The sequence below is a fragment of the Schistocerca nitens genome, chromosome 2 (assembly GCF_023898315.1).
Source record: "Schistocerca nitens isolate TAMUIC-IGC-003100 chromosome 2, iqSchNite1.1, whole genome shotgun sequence".
Classification (NCBI taxonomy): domain Eukaryota; kingdom Metazoa; phylum Arthropoda; class Insecta; order Orthoptera; family Acrididae; genus Schistocerca; species Schistocerca nitens.
The window spans coordinates 727072825-727091383 of NC_064615.1; the positions used below are offsets into that span (position 1 = coordinate 727072825).

Consider the following 18559-nt stretch of genomic DNA (forward strand, 5'->3'; position numbering starts at 1 on the left):
GAAGCTGAAATCGTTATAGGAACAGAAAGCTGGCTAAAACCGGAGAGAAATTCTGCCCAAATTTTTACAGAGGCGCAAACCATGTTCAGAAAGTGGTGGTGTAGAACGAGATTTTCACTCTGCAGCGGAGTGCGTGCTGATATGAAACTTCCTGGCAGATTAAAACTGTGTGCCGGACCGAGACTCGAACTCGGGACCTTTGCCTTTCGCGGGCAAGTGCTCTACCAGCTGAGCTACACAAGCACGACTCACGCCCCCTCCTCACAGCTTTACTTCTGCCAGTACCTCGTCTCCTACCTTCCATACTTAACAGAAGCTCTCTTGCAAAGTTTCATATCAGCGCACACTCTGCTGCAGAGTGAAAATCTCATTCTGGGAACATCCTCCAGGCTGTAGCCAAGCCATGTCTCCGCAATATCCTTTCTTTCAGGTCGCAGGAGAGCTTCTGTTAAGTTTGGAAGGTAGGAGACGAGGTACTGGCAGAAGTAAAGCTGTGAGGACGGGGCGTGAGTCGTGCTTGGGTAGCTCAGCTGGTAGAGCGCTTGCCCGTGAAAGGCAAAGGTCCCGAGTTCGAGTCTCGGTCTGGCATACAGTTTTAATCTGCCAGGAAGTTTTAGGTGGTGGTGTGTTTGTGTCTGGTAGTAGTTTACCTTGTAGTGAAGTTGAAATAGATAGTTCCTGCGAATTACTATGGGTAGTGGTTATGCTCAACAGCCATACCAAAATAACAATTGGCTTCTTCCACCGACCCCCCCCCCCTGACTCAGATGATATAATAGCTGAACGGTTCAAAGAAAACTTGAATCCCATTACAAATAAGTACCCCACTCATAACAGTTATAATTGGTGGAGACAACAATCTACCTTCGATTTTTCGCCGAAAATATATGTTCAGATCCAGTGGAAGAGAGAAAACATCTTCCGAAACTGTACTAAATTCTTTCTCTGAGAATTACTTTGAACAATTAGTTCATGAGCCCACACGAATTGTAAATGGTTGCGAAAACACACTTGACTTCTTAGTCACAAATAATCCTGATCTAATAGAGAGCGTCATGAGGGATACAGGTATTAGTGAACACGAGGTCACTGTAGCGAGGCTCAAAACCATATCAACCAAAACCACTAAAAATAAACGCAAAATATATCTATTTAAAACAGCAGATAAAAATTCGCTTGATGCCTTCCCAAGAGAGAGTCTCCATTCCTTCCAAGCTAATTATGTAAGTGTAGACCAGATATGGCTCAAATTCAAAAATACAATATCGACAGCAATAGATAGATTCATACCGCATAAGTTAATAAGAGACAGGACTGATCCACCATGGTACCCAAAACATGTCAGAAAACTATTGCAGAAGAACGCAAAATCCCCAAGGCTGGCTAAGTTTCACGGAAGCTCGAAATTTAGTGCACACGTCAATGCGAGATGCTTTTAATAGTTTCCACAATGAAACATTGTGGCAAAAAACAGTCAATAACGTCGCTGCACAATAGCGATGGAAATGTTACCGACGATGGTGCCACTAAAGCGGAGTTACTAAATACAATTTTCCGTAATTCCTTCACGAAAGAAGACGAAGTAAATATTCCAGAATTCGAAACCAGAACAGCTGTTAGCATGAGTGACATAAAAGTAGATATCTTAGGTGCTGCGAAACAACTTAAATCACTTAAGAAAGGCAATCTTCCGGTCCAGATGGTACACCAATCAGGTTCCTTTCAGAGTATGCAGACACAATAGCGCCTTTCTTAGCAATCATATACAACCGCTCACTTGACGAAAGGTCTGTTCCTAAAGACTGGAAAGTAGCACAGGTCACACCAATATTCAATAAAGGAAATAGGAGTAATGCACTGAATTAAAGACCCATATCACTGACCTCAATATGCAGTAGGATTTTGGAGCGTATACTGTACACGAACATTATGAATCACCTCGAAGGAAATGACTTATTGATACATAACCAACACGGATTCCGAAAATATCGTTCTAGTGCAACACAGCTTTATTCCCACAAAGTAATGAGTGCTGTCGACAAGTGATCTCAGATCGATTCCATATTCCTATATTTCCAGAAGGCTTTTGATACCGTTCCTCACAAGCGACGATTAATCAAATTGTGAGCATATGGAATATCGTCTCAGTTGTGTGACTAGATTCGTGATTTCCTCTCAGAGAGGTCACAGTTCGTAGTGATAGACGGTAAATCATCGAGTAGAGCAGAAGTGATATCTGGCGTTCCGCAAGGTAGTGTCATAGGCCCTCTTCTGTTCCTGATTTACATAAATTATCTAGGTGATAATCTGAGCAGCCCCCTTAGATTGTTTGCAGATGACGCTGTAATTTACAGTCTAGTAAAATCGTCAGATGATCAATTCCAATTACAAAATGATCTAGAGAGAATTTCTGTATGGTGCGAAAAGTGGCAATTGGCACTAAACAAAGAGAAGTGCGAGGTTATCCACATGGGTACTACAAGAAATTCGATAAATTTTGGGTATACGATAAATCGCACAAATCTAAGGGCTGTCAATTCGACTAAATGCCTAGGAATTAAAATTACGAGCAACTTAAATTGAAAAGACCACATAGATAATATTGTGGGAAAGGCGAAACAAAGACTGCGCTTAGTTGGCAGAACAGAAGATGCGACAAACCCACTAAAGAGAATGCCTACATTACACTTGTCCGTCCTCTGCTGGAATATTGCTGCGCGGTATGGGATCCTTACCAGGTAGAATTGACGGAGAAAATCGAAAAAGTGCAAAGAAGGGCAGCTCGTTTCGTGTTATCGCGCAATAGGGGTGAGAGTGTCACTGATACGATACGCGAGTTGGGGTGGCAGTCACTGAAACAAAGACGGTTTTCTTTGCGGCGAGATCTATTTATGAAATTTCAATCACCAACTTTCTCTTCCGAATGCGAAAATATTTTGTTGACACCTACCTACGTAGGAAGAAATGATCATCATAATAAAATAAGAGTTCGAACGGAAAGATTTAGGTGTTCCTTTTTTTCACGAGCCATTCGAGAGTGGAATGGTGGAGAAATAGTATGAAAATGGTTTGGTGAACCCTCTGCCAGGCATTTAAGTGTGTTTATGTGACAGATGGTAACATTAATGTGACTGGACAGTACAATATATAATACGGAAATGTTCTTGACCAACTTACTTCAGATTTTTACCTGATACTCTATTTTTAAACAAAAATGTTCAGGTTGTCTCTTAAAACTTATGGCGAGAAAGAAAATGCTATGCTACAGTGTGCTCTGAAAATGTGAGGTTTCGTTTTTTTTTTCACCTGCAGTCAGTTTTAAATACCATAGCAGAACCACTAGACAAGTTATTTCTCCCATGTCGTTATGTGTACATTTGAGCGAAAGTTGTATAGACAGCTATGTGCTGTTTTGTTTCCCTCCTCACAGTCAGTTTTAATAGAAAATAGAAAACTTATGTTTATTGCTTATCAGCTTATAATTAGAATATTACTACGAAATTAGAGTCATCTGAATTAAAACTATTGAAATATTGTCATGGAATTTATTACCCTCACAGATTTAGCAGAAGAAGAGGTCTCTCACACACGATACACCAATGACACTATCGATTTACCCATTCACTTTAAGCAAGTTCAATTAATAATCAAATTTTCTTCGGCTATAACAATAAACAAGGCCCAAGCTGAGCAAAAGTGGAAGAGGAGACAGACAGAGAGGGGAAGGAAGGATATGGATATAAAGTGAGGGCACGAGGAGTTGGACAGAAAGAGAAGGGAGGAGGATGTACAGAGCTGAAGGGGGTGGAGGAGATAGGCAGAGATGCAGAGATGGGAAGAGGTGATGGACAGGGTGAGGAGGAAGAAGGAGAGCAGGATGTATAGCCAATTCCCGTACATATTTAACAACTGCAAAGCATTGCTGATTTTGCTACTTACAAACAAGGTGAATCATATAAAAATTGCACTGCAAATATTGCGGAAATAGAAAGTGCTATTGATGTACAGTTTTCACAGAAAGAATTGGTAGTCAGGGGGCCAGTACTGTTAGCCAATAAATAGGTTATAATAAAACTTAGAAAGCGTATTTTATGTGCAAACATACATTTTCTAAATGGAACGATACCTACTGTCATTAACAAACTAAAGGTAGAATAAATTGGAATGTCAGTGGTGTTTTTTGCAGGATTCTGGTGCGAGCTGTTTTTGGGATATTGTATTCTGAAATGTTTCCACACTGACTTGTTTGTGCTACTCAGCCTTTGCAGTTGCTATGTATGGTGTTCTTATGTTTCCTTACAGTGCGCTTGTGTGTTCATTGAGTGCATTGTGACTCGCTAGTCTGTCAGTGTGTGACAGTCCAAGCAGTAGGTCGTGAGTGGACGATGGCGTAAGCAGAAAAAGTGTACATGTTCATGGTAAATGGAGAGAGCACGAAGAATGCAGTTCGTTCTTGTGTGGTGTATGCAGCAAAATATGACAATAAACTTCAAGCATCTCAGCAATCCAGAATGAGATTTTCACTCCGCAGCGGAGTGAGCGCTGAAATGAAATTTATTGGCAGATTAAAACTGTGTGCCGGGCCGAGACTCGAACTCGGGACCAGAGTTTCATCTCAGCAATCATTTATCAGTCTCTCCAATCAGTCACATGAAAGTAATAGTATAACAACAAGGCAACATAACAGGAGGAAACAAGTGACTACGGAATAAGGGGAAATTAACGTTCTTAATGCTGTTGCAACTGATCCACACTTTAGCTCCTGTGCAGTCGCAAGAGGAAGTGGCATGAGACAGACAAGTGACCTATGCATTTTTCATCGACATAGTTTCCATGCTTATCACATCTATCTCGGCCAAGAGCTGCTTGGAAACGATTATGGGAATTGTATTAACCTCTGTACTTGGGCATTAAGGCAGAATATTCCAGGTGTATCATGTACCTTGTTTAGTGATGGTGCCACATTTACCAATCATGGCCGAAAGATGCACTAGTGGTCAATTGACAATCCATATTGGTTTCGTCAGGTGGAAGTCAGCATCCATGGAGTGTAAGTGTGGTGTGGGATAGTGAACTCACAGCCGATTGTTACCACCTGCTACTGAGTGTCGAGCCTACGGTGTTAAACACACAGCACCTTTCGAGTCAACGATTTGAGGTTCAAAAACGCCGGTTTTTCGTAAGCTTGTGTAGCGAAGGAAGCTATCTGCTTCAGCGCAACTGGTGAGAAATATTTGCATACAAGAGCACTAAGAAGTATTATATAGTTTTCCCCATTGTGGCTGATTTTCCTAGTTCTGGCACTATATACATTTCCAGCTGTTTTCTTTCGCCATGAGTTTGCAAGTACAGAAGAGAATTTGTCACGGCAATATATCAAATCCCTTAATGGAGATTTCTGTGAACTGGTTGAAATCAGATGTTTGCATGTTGAACAGTATATTTCATTTAGTACTTTCATTGCAACACATCCATCTACATAGGCCAATGATGAAAGATTAATAGTATTAAGCTGTGCATCTGAAAAAAAAACTCTTTATTAACACAGGTAATTTAAAATTTTCAAACTTAGACTATACTGGTTTTTAATTATTATTAAAAGTGGTTAAGGGAAAATTTAAATTCTGCTTTCCTAAGGAGGTGGTATTAGATTATTTTAATACAGGTAGATGCATAAGGTAATAATTATTACACACACAAAGACTTAAGTTGTATTTCATGAGTATGAGCTAGTATGTTGACAATGAGCAGCGGGATGTACTTTTCGCCTTCACTACGAGGTGATGATGGTTTTGTATACGAATTTTTCCATACTGAAAATGTTGTTTTGTCCATGTCTGTGTTAGTACATAAAAGGTACCGATAACAAGCCAGTCTTAAAAATTCTGTTCATGCTAAAGGTCACAGTCTCGCAATCTATTATGTCATTATCGCCAGCTGTTAATTGCAGTCCACTAAAGACCATTTCTACAGTCACTGTTAAAACTCAGACTGAGAACAAAATGATATGCACTATTTAACAAATATTTTGTGCATTCAGTTGTCGAGATGGTAGTAAGTTTAATGGCTTAATAAATTCCATCACTTAGGAATTCCTTCTCAGGTGTAGTGCTTTCCTTCTTAACCATCCTGAGGAGCAATTCAGGGATTACAATGTCTGGGCACAATTAGCCTGACAGTACCTATTTTGAAATCAACTATTATCTCATATTTTCAACTTCAGTAACCTAAATATAATCGGGGGCTTTCATGGGAATCTGTAGAAATAGAATATATGAAAATGGATGCTAAAAAAATTCGTATTTATCACAAAAGAAACTAAATATTAATGACCGAAATTTTGCATCCACCATGAACAGTTATAGTTTCTTTTAAGTAAATTTTATGAAACAGTTTATTTATGCAAAAAACCTCCCATTTTAAGCCACTGTTTTCGTGCTGGTACCTTTTATACTCAGAATTACCAGAAAAAATATGTTGGTAGGCAGAGAAGCAAAGTTGTCAGACCATATTTGCATGGGATAAGCAGATAGCGTTGTGGCAGTTTTTAGATTGATAGTTCGACATCCTTTTGCGTCCCATTTCTGCAATGCACGCAATGCATCTACATCTTTTGGAATGTGGGAGAGGTGAATTTTCCCTGTCTTCTGTGAGGAAAAATCTTTTGAGTTGACTTTACAACCTGGAGGGGATTCCAATCTTTTTCATACTTCTTCCGCGTAGCTCTCCAAGAACAAGCTGATGTACCATCTACAGGGTGTTTCAAAAATGACCGGTATATTTGAAATGGCAATAAAAACTAAACGAGCAGCGATAGAAATACACCGTTTGTTGCAATATGCTTGGGACAACAGTACATTTTCAGGCGGACAAACTTTCGAAATTACAGTAGTTACAATTTTCAACAACAGATGGCGCTGCAAGTGATGTGAAAGATATAGAAGACAACGCAGTCTATGGGTGCGCCATTCTGTACGTCGTCTTTCTGCTGTAAGCGTGTGCTGTTCACAACGAGCAAGTGTGCTGTAGACAACATGGTTTATTCCTTAGAACAGAGGATTTTTCTGGTGTTGGAATTCCACCGCCTAGAACACAGTGTTGTTGCAACAAGACGAAGTTTTCAACGGAGGTTTAATGTAACCAAAGGACCGAAAAGCGATACAATAAAGGATCTGTTTGCAAAATTCCAACGGACTGGGAACGTGACGGATGAACGTGCTGGAAAGGTAGGGCGACCGCGTACGGCAACCACAGAGGGCAACGCGCAGCTAGTGCATCAGGTGATCCAACAGCGGCCTCGGGTTTCCGTTCGCCGTGTTGCAGCTGCGGTCCAAATGACGCCAACGTCCACGTATCGTCTCATGCGCCAGAGTTTACACCTCTATCCATACAAAATTCAAACGCGGCAACCCCTCAGCGCCGCTACCATTGCTGCACGAGAGACATTCGCTAACGATATAGTGCACAGGATTGAGGACGGCGATATGCATGTGGGCAGCATTTGGTTTACTGACGAAGCTTATTTTTACCTGGACGGCTTCGTCAATAAACAGAACTGGCGCATATGGGGAACCGAAAAGCCCCATGTTGCAGTCCCATCGTCCCTGCATCCTCAAAAAGTACTGGTCTGGGCCGCCATTTCTTCCAAAGGAATCATTGGCCCATTTTTCAGATCCGAAACGATTACGGCATCACGCTATCTGGACATTCTTCGTGAATGTGTGGCGGTACAAACTGCCTTAGAAGACACTACGAACACCTCGTGGTTTATGCAAGATGGTGCCCGGCCACATCGCACGGCCGACGTCTTTAATTTCCTGAATGAATATTTCGATGATCGTGTGATTGCTTTGGGCTATCCGAAACATACAGGAGGCGGCGTGGATTGGCCTCCCTATTCGCCAGACGTGAACCCCTGTGACTTCTTTCTGTGGGGACACTTGAAAGACCAGGTGTACCGCCAGAATCCAGAAACAATTGAACAGCTGAAGCAGTACATCTCATCTGCATGTGAAGGCATTCCGCCAGACACGTTGTCAAAGGTTTCGGGTAATTTCATTCAGAGACTACGCCATATTATTGCTATGCATGGTGGATATGTGGAAAATATCGTACTATAGAGTTTCCCAGACCGCAGTGCCATCTGTTGTTGACAATTGTAACTACTGTAATTTCGAAAGTTTGTCTGCCTGAAAATGTACTGTTGTCCCAAGCATATTGCAACAAACGGTGTATTTCTATCGCTGCTCGTTTAGTTTGTATTGCCGTTTCAAATACACCGGTCATTTTTGAAACACCCTGTATTTTAGGTACACGCATCTATGCATTTCCTCAAGTTGATTTCCAAGGTAAATAGCCTGGGAGTTTATATCACCTGTATTGAACATGGTGAAAAAAGTGACATTTGGCCAGAGCCTTGTGTTTCTCCTCACACTATGTAGCACACATGATCTGCGTAGCAGCGCCACCTTTTGTTGACTTCTAGAAGGTGACTATCTCTGGTTTGTTTCTCTCTCCAGATTCAGGATCAGTAGCATTGATATTGTGAAGCAAAGACACAAGAATCACATTTTTGTCACGGTGCGGTATGTAGGAATCCAAAATCATCCCATCATTAAAGCTAAACATACTGCTGTGTTGTGTCTTCCCTTTTGCATCAACAAAATCTTATGGTGATAATCTTTTATTTTTTCGGGAACATACGACAGCATTTTTCTCTTAAAAAATCGATGAGGTGAAAATCAGAAAATCAGTTATCAGTAGAGATATTTTTATCAGATCCAGATACAGGCTTAGCCATTCTCCTGAAAATTTCGGTTGGTTTGTTACTGACACAGAAACGACCCATAGGTTGTAGTCCAGCATAGATTTCCATTTCTACACATCTACCCAGAAAACCAGGAAACATTTCGTGTATTGTGATGTTATCTCCAGGATAATAGCTCTTCTGACAATTTTCCATAAACTTTGCGAAAACTTCACGAAAAAGAGCTAAAATTCCTTCTGTTGGGCTCTGGTAGTTCTGTCTTCAAAACGAAGGCAGTGTATCAGACTTTTACCCTGTTTGAGATTCATCATGAGACTGAATGTTCCAACGTCGTCATCTTCAACCCACAAAGTTCCTCCAGGCTTTGACGATTCCCTCTGTATGCACCTGCTAGGTACAATGAACCAATAAATGCTCCTAGTTCAATTACATCTGTGGAACTGATGTCTCCATCTCTGGAGAAACGATTCTCGATTGTGTCAATGTATTGATTTGTGTATTCGACGATGGTGTCAATGATGTTGTCAGTGAGTCAATTATTCCATCATTCAACTGCACTTTGAGCATCCTTAGCATTTCCTATGACTCCAGGCAAGTGAGTGATGGTATTGTGCGATCCCATTATATATGTCTTTTCCCATGTGGCTTTTTGGCCCACATGGTCTTCTTATCTCTTTCCAGATAAAAGTTTACTGTTCCACCTCATCTTGTGAGTCAATGTCATTCTCATCCCCAAGATCCTCAGAGAGCATGGGGTATGCCTCATCACTGCACATCAGCAAATGCTGTATTTCTTCAAGATGCCATGGGTTAAACAAGTCATAATAATTCTGAGCCATATTTGTGGAAAATCTGCATCGCCCATACAGGATGCGCAACATGCAACGCCCTATGTGAGGCGATCTTGTCAACATAAACTTGTTGACATTAATAGAACTAATTGAGGATGCATTTGTATGTTGCGCTAAGAGATGGAGCTACTTCAGTACTTGAGCCAAGCTCGTAATAGTATTTTGCAAAAATGGGACGAAGTTGGGTCTTGTCAGGACGTTGGGACAAGAAGGTCCTTAACGATATCAGTTGCAATACATCAGGACAGATGGAAATGCTAATGATGACCGCAGTTCCAGTAAACGTTAAATCCCGCCAATAATATGAAACCTAAACCTATTATATTCAGTGTATATTTAATGCCGTGAAAAAGATGCGTCCCCAAAACCTTTATTTCAGTATACTTGTCAAATCGCGTTTAGAATACATTTTAAACGTTATTGTAATTTCTCTTGGGAGGTAAATGTTTATTCTGTTTGACTTCCTGTATTTCATATTTTGTTCAAGTCGGATTCTGGGGCGAATGCACATTATTAAGCAACAGCTGGTTGGTCGGATTGAAAATAATGTACATTCTAAAAGTATTGCCGTGAACCCTAGTTATATGTTTTAGCCCTTGAGCTCGGGGTTTGTACTGTGTGCTAACATCCGAGAGCTACAGCTCGGGATAGAGGGGTGACTCACGCCAAAGCGTGCACAGAACGGCAAGTGTGTCATCGACTTTATTGCATCGAAGGTTCACAGGGCCCTTCTGCAGGTCCTGGTGATGGTGCCGCACGGTCTAAGTGCGTGGGTCAACGCCAATGTCAATGCTGGAATTTGCTGTGTCAGCGTCCAGCCACCCAGTCTTGCAGACGTAGTACTCCTACTAACGCCACGGCTTTGTGGCCGCTGCACGTGTTGGCTGTGCCAGAAGCCCGGGGCATGGGCTGGCTGCTCCCTCGAGCTCAACTCGAGGATCGCATGTAGGGCGCCGAAGGGAAACGGCCGACTGCATCGTCGTAATGTGTCTTAGGAGTTCTGGCAGTCCACTCAGGACAACTCGGTCTGTGACTGCAGACAGTAGAATGCAGGCAGCAGCCGCGAGTTCCCTAGGGACAGCAGCTATCAGTCTTCTGAATGATGTCACCCAGAGAGCAGAGGCTGGCAGTGGTCTCGCTCCTCACACCGCCACAGCTCCAAGGTGCTGTCTGCCCCGCCACAGCTATGGCGCTTCTGTGCAACGGAGGTTGGTGATAGTTTCAGTGGCCCGGTTGGTCGCCGATATCCATCACCAGAATGTTGTCGTGGTTGGCCGTAAACTTAAACAATTGCCCTTTTATCCTGTTCTAGACATGGACAGAAGGGTATGCAACAGCCCCACACTTGAGCCTCCAGCATTGCTTATTTATACGTCATTTCCCTACGCCTCTGACGTGATTCCTCTGGAGGGGACAAGTGGAGTGCTCTTTAATAATTTCGTCAGGTTTCCTCAGCCTGCTTTGGCCCCTATGCACAGGACACTAGGCGGTGTTGTAACTGCGACATACGGGTTCTTCGCAGCACGTCAGTGCCCTGTACTGCCCTGATTACTTCACACTTGTATACAGAGCCTGTCTTGCCGTGCCTTCTCACCTGCGAGCGCCGTTGCAAACTTGCCCCACAGAATCGTTTGTTAAATATCAACATTGCCCTTGCCTGCCATCCGATGTGACAATCAGTCCCTTAACTACTACCTTCCAGCCATAGCTGCATGAAATTTACAAGAATTCGCAAAATCCACGCCTGTGCTTATTCACGGCGCAGCATACCTTCTCCCTTCCGAGAAGATTCGTCCTGAATCTAAACATCGAGCTCCCACTCAACTACCTTAACTCTAATAATTTACATATTGAGGACAATCTACCTGAATTCACCATACCGGACTTCTGCGCACACTTTGCTACTACCATGTACCCCTTATCTTACCCTTATACATTAATTAAGACCTTAAAACTAATTGCATCCCCGACCAATACCGATCAGCCATTCTGCTGGTAATTGGATGCTGGCATGTCGACAGTATTTGCCCTTTTGCATACTACCCAGAAATACAGCACGCAAAAGCCTGCTAGAAACACGCCAAAACTGGTGGCTGATACGCTCACCACTAATACTTTGTGCTCCCATTATTCCCAGAGATGGTGTACCTCATCCCACATTCGTTCCATCGAAATTCCTCCTTGCTTGGACTCTATTAATCTGTCCAAGGACCGCAAAAGCTCTGGAGTGAACGTATCATTTAAATACGTTAAATTTTGAACTTGTAGCATCCTCAGAGGTTCTTCTGGCCAATACAATGTATTCCATGACAATGTCATAACAGTTGAGCTTGTAAGCGTGGCTGGAAGACGAAAATTCCTCCCCACTACCTCAAAATTACTGCCATTAATGATCATTCCGCTTTCCCGAAGCTCGAGTGTTTTTTAATCCTACCCGTCTGTTTGCTTCATAGCGATTCAATCATACAGTATCTGGTGTATAACCAATGTGTACCCATCCTCTGAAAATATGTTCACGCTGGTAGAAAATCCTTCCCACGACTCATACCATTTACTTCCCCCAGAAACAAACTCGCTTCACATGTCTGCATATAAGTCTGTACCTAGTCTCCTGGATAGATCACAACCTTCCCTTGTAGGCACCTTTCCAACTCTACCTGTAACATTACCCACCTGTACTTTGAGACTAGCAATACTTCCCACGTCCTCACCTGCACCCACTTCCCCGACATGCCCAATATCACTGGATACACGTGAATGCTGTAGCAGTGAAACTCTGAGTTTTTCCCCACAACAGGTACATGGATCGCTATATACACCTTGGCTCAATCTATTTCTACCTCCACCCTAGCTCTATGGAAGAACAGTGCCAGATTCTCCTGCGACACTGAGTATATGCTGTAACTCCACGGGAAACTGCCTTTCTGCCCATCGCAATCTTGAATTCCCTCAGTGTAACCAATATGGGATTAAGTTGCCCGTCACCACATGAAACATCGCCTCTTGCAGCATCACCACTTCACCCCTAGCATCCCCAAGTTGGTCCGCTAGCCCATGCAGCAACACAACTACATTTAATTCGTTGTCCAATGCGTTCAATTGCTTCTGTACTTTCTCCAGATCGCTATTCAGCATCTCTCTCATTTCGCCTGCACCCCAGGTTAGCTCTGCTGCTGATTCCCGTACTAATCTTGTGTTATTCAACATGCCTGGTTCTAAGTACGATAACTCCACGGCATCCTTCATAGAACTTTCCATCTGCTGAAGCTGAACAGTATGCTATTTAACTCCTGCACTTCCTCTTCGTCTGCTGTTCCGAATATTGTCTTCAACAATTTTCCTCTAGCATTTAGCCAGCCCCTCTTCCGCTGACTCCTAGCTTGATGAACTATATCCACCAACTGTGACAACTGCGCTCTTAATTTACTGTAAGTGAACTGTAGCTCCTGATACTCTCCCTTTATCTCTGTAACTAAATTATTTCCCTGTGCCTCCTTATATAATTCCAAAACCGCACCCTCCACCCACCCCCCCTCGTTCCTAATCTCCTAGATCTCCACTTTAGTTTTTAGCTTCCATTTATGATTAGTAAGCCACACATTAGGATGCCTCGAGAACATCACAGCCATTTCAAGAAGTTGAAAAACCGTTACCTGCGCTCCTCGCCCTTGCAGACCTACAGCAACAGGAGGACCATCCTCGTTCCTCAGGATGTCCTTACGTATTCGCCACTTGTGGAACAAAATTATCTAACACCCCCTCCCTCTTTCCATGCAATCGAAAAAAAAACAACATCAGCAATAACGACATGAAAACTAACAACTCCGCAAGAAAACAACAGATATCCCCATGCAATAAAAATACATACTTCCTGATACACTAACAAAAAAAACAACAAACTACAATTACACAACTTACATGATCTTAACCTAATATGGCACATCAAGTACCTTATGTTGCTCACCAATTCCATGTTCCTTCTTTTTAGCCTTTGTAACTTTCACCTCGTGGTTGGTTGCCGATAACTGTGGTATCCCCTCTACCATTCCTTTAAGTGGTTTTATGCAACTGTCATGTATAATAAACGTTTTTGTGGGGAACTGTATCTTCATGTTGATCAGTGAGGTCTTTTTCATGAACTAATATTGTCCCTGATATTTTGTTAAAATTTTCTTCATTTTCCCCTTTGACGTATAGGGATTAGTGACCATTACCCACTGCCTCATGCGGTATTGCACCAATGTGTCCATGCATCTGTTTGGTTGTTCATGGTGTTCTAGAGCCTCCATGTATGCTTTTTGTACATTTCTCCAAATTTCCCCATTTCTTCTGGTGAACTTCCTCACTGACTCACTATCTGGTCCTAATGTAGGAATCAAAACGTCAAAGGAAAATGGCATTTTCCTGCAGTACTACTCCTCAAATGGCGACAAGCCCATTGCAGTATGAACCTTCGAATTCGAGGCACACATTGCATAAGTTAATAGGCGTCCCAATAGTCGTGTGTGGAACCTATGAAATAGCTCAAAACTTTTCAGTTGTCTTGTGAATGCATTCAGTTCTCCCAACGGTGTGCAGATGAAATGAACTTGTCGGTAACTATAGCGTAAGCAACACACAGCATAGTTGTTTCATTAAATCCGACGAAATTCGTTCCCTGGACCAAAATGATGGTCTCAGGCACCCTAAACTTTAATATCCAGTTAGTCTATGTGATCAAAAGTATCCGGACACCCCCAAAACATACGTTTTTCGTATTAGGTGCATTGTGCTGCCGCCTACTGCCAGGTACTCCATATCAGCGACCTCAGTAGCCATTAGTCATCGTGAGAGAGCAGAAAGGGGCGCTCCGCGAAACTCGGGACCGTCGAACCTTTCAGGTGATTGGGTGTCACTTGTGTCATACGTCTGTACGCGAGGTTTCCACACTCATAAACATCCCTAAATCCACTGTTTCCGATGTGATAGTGAAGTGGAAACGCCAAAAGCATACAGGCCGACCTCGTCTGTTGACTGACAGAGACTGTCGACAGTTGAAGAGGGTCGTAATGTATAATAGGCAGACATCTATCCAGACCATCACACAGGAATTCTAAACTGCGTCAGGTCGACTGTAAGTACTATAACAGATAGGCGGGAGGTGAAAAAACTTGGATTTCATGGTCAAGTGGTTGCTCATAAACCACACATCACGCTGGTAAATGCCAAACGACGCTTGGTGTAAGGAGCGTAAACATTGGACGATTGAACAGTGGAAAAACGTTGTGTGAAGTGACGAACCATGGTACACAATGTGGCGATCCGATGGCAGGGTGTGGGTATGGCGAATTCCCAGTGAACGTCACCTGCCAGCGTGTGTAGTGCCAACAGTAAAATTCGGAGGTTGAAGTGTTATGGTGTAGTCGTGTTTCTCACGAAGGGGGCTTGTACCACTTGTTGTTTTGCGTGGCACTACAACATCACAGACCTACATTGATGTTTTAAGCACCTTCTTGCTTCCAACTGTTGAAGAGCAAATTGTGGTGGCGATTGCATCTTTCAACACGATTGAGCACCTGTTCATAATGCACGGCAAGTGACGGGGCGGTTACACGGTCACTGACCAACATCGATACCTCTCCTTAGTGCAGCACTCCATAAAGGATGGGCTGCCATTCCCAAAGAAATCTTCCAACACGTCTGAATGTACGGCTGCGAGAGTGAAAGCTGTCGTCAAGGCTAAGGGTGAGGCAACACCATATTGAATTCCAGCGCTACCAATGGAGGGCGCCACGAACTTGTAAGTAATTTTCAGCCAGATGTCCTGATACTTTGGATCACATAGTGCTACTGTATTAGGCCAATGGTCTGGCATTGGTAACATTGCCAGAAATCGAGAAAAAAGATCGGTGATCACGAGAACATACCTATTTCCTGCAGGTGTTTTATTAAATGGCCCAAGGACATGCAATCCTAACATAGAAAACGGACTTGACGCCTCTGGTGACCTTTGCAATGGCACTTTCTGATGTGTAATGTCAGTGCCCCACGGTCCTTAACATACTGCTCCATGTCATGCTTACTGCTCCTCCACCAAAACTGTTCTGCCATACATCTGTCCAACACAATTCGCCCTCCATGACCTGACAACCTGACAATATAAGATCGTGAGCTTATACTTAGCTAAAACAGAGTAGGGGTTTGATAAAAATCTTATACAAATAAATAATAATAATAATTATTATAAAATATCCAACATTCTACATAACACCTTCACTTTATGTTTTTTTCCTTATTTTTTTTCCTTTCTAGAAATACTTACCCCAATCTAAGCATAGCACAATACTAACACATCTTCCACTTTCTGAGCTCAACATCTCACTCATCATGGAGGGATGCTGACTCAGTCTTTCAGGATAGCAAATGGGAAGTTGTGGTACAGAAAATGGCCCAGAGATCACCAGTGTGTGTGTGTGTGTGTGTGTGTGTGTGTATGTGTGTGTGTTTGTGTGTAGTGAGTGAAGTGTTATGAAACAAGTGTGTGTATGGTGTGAGCAGTGACTGATAGTGAGATATGAGTGAACAATATGGCATTACATTATTTAATAAGTTTTTTGTAAAAAAAGTATTTTATACCAGGAGTAAATCTAATGATTGTCTCTAACTACAAGTCTGTAAATATATGTGTATAAGAATAAGCTTATTTTAAATTGATGTAAATTTTTAAATACTTTGACATGTCCTACATCCTTACTACTACTACTACTACTACTACTACTACTACTACTACTACAACCACATGTCCTGTATGTGACTTGCAGAGCTGTCTACTTGCGATCGATAACAGCAAACCTCTCGGTCATCAGAAGACTTCCATCTCATGTGTGATGAAACGTGACCGTCCTATTTCGACACACTCCCCTAAACGAACGAAGATTTACGTGATGTACTCAATTCCACTATCACATCTTGGGTGTAAAAACGAGACTTTAGTTTCATAACTGAAATTATTCTAAGTTAGCGATAGGTGTTTGTGATACACTGCAATCCCTGCGTACACAACTGCTTGACAGATGTGCTGTTTACAGACTTAGTTGTGGCATGACGTGTAATTGCACATGTCGGACGCAGCTGCTATGTGTTTATGTGTTTCCTTGTAAGAGGTATTCTCCGTTACTGAGCATCATTGTACATAGGACTGATTCGAGTATAGCATAATTTCTGAATTGTGATCGGATGTGAGCAGTGGACGCTACACATCTTTGGAGCGCTATATTACTCATGTATCACACAGAGCCACTGTTTTAAGGAAGTAGTTTTTCCATTTTATAGTTTGTTACCATAGTTTATTGTAGAGAAACCTGCTTGAAGGATGTATGTCATGCGTTGGAAATATATTTCTTACAGTGGGATAGGATATTAACAGCGCTGCGTTCTATATGACTGATAGATCAGAAACTGAAGCGATCTAACATTCTAGCCTGTTTTAACTGCAGAACCGTGCAGCCTTAGGCGTGTGTGTCAGTATGCTCTCTTACCAATACCCTCCTGGTACTGATCCCAGACACTAGAACAATACTTTAAAGTTGACAGCACAGTTGATTTAGATAAAATGCTTCGAACTCCATCCATCTGGAGCTCCATCATAAATAAAAAATCCACCCGTGTCTTGTTCTTCTTAATGGTTTGCTATTACAACACTTTCAAAGCTCCTACTATACACCGATAAGGGGTGCTAACTTCCTCCACATGGGCGCATCTGGAGAAATCTTGTGCGCTTGGATGGGCGAGGACTTGGCAAGGTCCATTCATTCACGAGACGCGGAATGTAGTGGTCTACCCCTGGTCAGCAGCAGGTTTAATCGGTAACGGTGCTGCAGAATGGGTTGGTCAAAGGCAGTGCGAGGGGTGTTTCAGTCTCTAATTTTATCCTAAGGCTGCGAGAATGCTCTGTGACTCCCATCCGCATAGAGATAGATCGTAAATTATGCACTATGTTCGTGGTGTTAGAAATATGTAGAGCGCTGCCTGGTATACGTTGATGATGTATGTGTTCGAGAATTAACAGTGAATGGACGTACTGCACAGTCATCTACCTACATTCGCAATGATACTCGTAAAGTAGAGAATGGACGGTTTACCGATGATACTGAAATTGGGAAACATGCGGTCGCATCATTGGGCACTGTTGAAATTACTCTAAAATTCCTAAAATTTTTCGCAGAATCAACTGAGATGCTTATTATTACAGTATATCGACGGTGACTTTTCCATCCCATCCGTCCACTGGTACACTGTTGGTCACCACATAATCATTGACTGACAATGCTTGTTTGAGGTGAACAAAGAGTTTTGGTGGAGGGGCAACACCTTCTGGGGATGGCTAGCACCAAAACAGTGATCATGTACAATATTGCAATACGAGGAATCAGTCGAAATGGAACACAGAGCCATCTGTCTTTTATTTAAAATCATCCAGTGTGTGTGGTGTGTTATGGTAACAGCAGTAACAACATCATTTACACCCTTCGACATCTAGTTTCCTGCGAGAGGAAATTGATCAGAGTGTGTTAATGTCAGATTAGAATCTGACACAGACCTCGAAGTCTTGGCGGAAAAACAAAATGTATGGCAGTGTATAAAGCATTTTACAGTAGGAAAAAAAGCTATGTTTCAAACAATGACACGGGGTCACAGGAAGCGTCTCTTTCAACTTACAGTATAGTCTGTGGGATATGGTCATCCTCCTACAGTACAGGTAATGAAACCTTAAACTGGTCTGTGCAGTGGATCAATACCTGTATATTTAATAGGATCGTCACATGTGCTCGGTTTCACCATCTATGCAGTAATATGGGAGAAAAGAGATGCAGTAAAATTTTTATCGAGTTCTCTATCGGATGAAGTCAGTGGTGCTTTCATAGTTCGTCGAGTTCTCTATCGGATGAAGTCAGTGGTGCTT

The 18559-nt window shown here is 42.4% G+C and overlaps 1 non-coding gene across 1 annotated transcript; it reads left to right on the forward strand.

Annotated features, from left to right (window-relative positions):
• Nucleotides 1-514: 514 nt before the first annotated feature.
• On the forward strand, nt 515-589 carry Trnas-uga (transfer RNA serine (anticodon UGA)). Its single transcript has one exon. It is a non-coding gene; the product is annotated as a tRNA-Ser (tRNA).
• Nucleotides 590-18559: the final 17970 nt, after the last annotated feature.